The following is a 2,500-nucleotide window of genomic DNA, read 5'->3' as shown; positions in this document are numbered from 1 at the left end:
CAGAATGTTCGCGTTTCCATATTCAAAACTGTGAAGACTGAATCTGAAGCGTGACTGAAGGCACTGACATTTGTTCCTATTGAATTTCTTTCCCGGAATTTGGATTTATTTTAATTGGTTTTAATAGATGTATTCACCGGGTAAGTTCCAACACGGGGCTTTAAAGGACTAATAGAATTAATGGAACATATTCTATTCTTTGCCTGGTCAAATACTCCCCATTCCTTCTCAGCTCCAAAGCAACCCAGAACTGTTTGTATCTAGTAGACCAATTAGACGTTACTAAAGTTTCTGTGCACCAGCCATTCGGGCCCCAACTGTGCACCTTTCTACCTTTTACTTTTCATCCACTTCTCATCGGTCTCTTCCTACCTAGCTGTCCAACTTCTTTAATTTAACTTTCCTCCAATTTTCCCCCCTCTCACCTAAATAAAAATCATTCTGATTGACCTTGTGAGGATTGAAAGCACGGCTCGGCTGTCTTGTTTAATAATAATAATAATAATAATAATGGCGAAGAACTCCACAGGGGTGTAAGTATAAATATATATTTAAAAATATATACAAAACGTTTTGTTTATATTTTTAATGTATATTTACACTTGCATCATGGTGGATTTCTTCACCATTTTAGTGACTGATGAGATTATGAGATTGTTAGAAATAATAATAATAATAATAATAATAATAATAATAATAATAATAATAATAATAATAATGTCCTCGACTTCAGCAAAAGCAGCAAGACAATTTGCTAAATCGTTATTTTTTCCGCGTTAGATGACACGATTTGTCAATTGACCTAAAACAAGAGTTATTCAGCTCTGTTTGTGTTATCTGAGCGGACGCAATTTCAATCTACTTAAATCATAGCTACATTTTGCTGGGGCCTGTTAATTGTTCTGTATCTTCCATTTTTCAAAAACCATGAAGTTCTGTTTGCCACTATCTTAAATTCACTACATTTATCTACTCAGTTTGTCTTCGTGGTCAAAAAACAATGACAACAATCTTGAAGTAGCAATAGGCAATTTCTCTCTCTCTCTCTCTCTCTCTCTCTCTCTCTCTCTCTCTCTCTGAGTACGTCTCTGTGTGCGCGCGCGCGCGCGTGTAAATTGTCTTGATTGTTGAAAATTAGATGAATACTGGAAGTATCGAACAAATTCCTAAAAGGAATTACAGAAAATAATCATTTGCTCTCTCTCTCTCTCTCTCTCTCTCTCTCTCTCTCTCTCTCTCTCTCTCTCTCTCTCTCTCTCTCTCTCTCTCTCTCATACGATTCTGTAATGAAATAACAAATGACTGTGAACAGAAGAGTCACCTTGAAGCAGTATCTGTGAAATATCACTGTGACATTTAAGTTTTGGTTAAAATTTCTAAGTTTGTCAGACAAATTGACAGAATAAAAGCCAGAAGATTAGTTGTATATTTAAGAATAATTACTATTATAACCTCACTGCTTGTTCTAAATTCAAAAGGAGTATTAACTGCCGTATGATATACAATTTTGATCTAGGAAAGTGCTCTTGTAAAATGTCTTGTATGTGTATATATATATATATATTATATATATATATATATATATATATATATATATATATATATATATATATATATACGACAAATACTTATTCATACCGTCATTTCAGGTCAATAGTTTGAAAATGCTATCAACTTAATAAAAAAATAAATTACGGAAGATAATCCTGTTGACAGCTTAAATGCTAAAAAGTTACTCCAAGTTTCCCCTTAATAAAATAATGAAGCTAAATTATCTCTAGTAACATCTTTCCAAAAAAGGAAAGAGTAATTAAAGTGGGCAGTTCCTCTTAATGACCTCTTTCTTCTTCTCCCCACAGCTATCCCGAAGCAAAGGGGTCGGTTGCCTTAATGCGCCTTCTTCAGCTACTTCACTCAGCGGTATCTTCTGCTAAACACTCCTTCTCATCCAAATCCTCCTTCACTTTTTCACGCCATCTAATCCTTTACCTCCTCCTCCTCCTCCCCGTAAGCGGGTAAAGCCGTCAGTGCACCTCACGCTCTGTGCACTGTAGGCATTACTTAAGGTTCTTTGCAACGTCCCTTCGAACCCTAGCTGCAACCCCTGTCATTCCTTGTACTGTACTTCCTTTCATATTCTTTCTTCTATCTTACTTTCCACCCTCTTCTACCAGTTGTTTCATAGTGCAACTCTGAGGTTTTCCTTCTGTTAAATCCTTGTAACCATTTACTCCCAATTTTCCTTTCAGCACTGAATGACCTCATAGGTCCCCGAGCTTGGCGTTCGGCCTAAATTGTATACTCTCTCTACCTCCTCCTCGACCTTCATTCCCTAAGAGGCACCCAGGCCGTGGTTCTACCCAAGGTCTCTTCAGTGTCTCCTCTTCGCCCATTCTTACCACATGCCCAAACCATCTCAGCCTCGACCCTTTTATCATATCAGTAATCTTTACCACTCAGGAATTTCTCACAAATTCTTTATTGCCAAGCCTCTCAGACA

The 2,500-nt window shown here is 36.9% G+C and overlaps 1 protein-coding gene across 1 annotated transcript in view; it reads right to left on the bottom strand.

Annotated features, from left to right (window-relative positions):
* Window positions 1–2,500, bottom strand: part of LOC136843139 (uncharacterized) — a 93,570-nt gene that overhangs the window by 89,804 nt on the left and 1,266 nt on the right. The gene's annotated exons all lie outside the window — the stretch shown is intronic.

Source organism: Macrobrachium rosenbergii, chromosome 2 (genome assembly GCF_040412425.1).
Source record: "Macrobrachium rosenbergii isolate ZJJX-2024 chromosome 2, ASM4041242v1, whole genome shotgun sequence".
Lineage (NCBI taxonomy): Eukaryota > Metazoa > Arthropoda > Malacostraca > Decapoda > Palaemonidae > Macrobrachium > Macrobrachium rosenbergii.
Note: the sequence above shows the minus strand (reverse complement) of the source record. Positions and strands in the feature narration are given on the sequence as shown.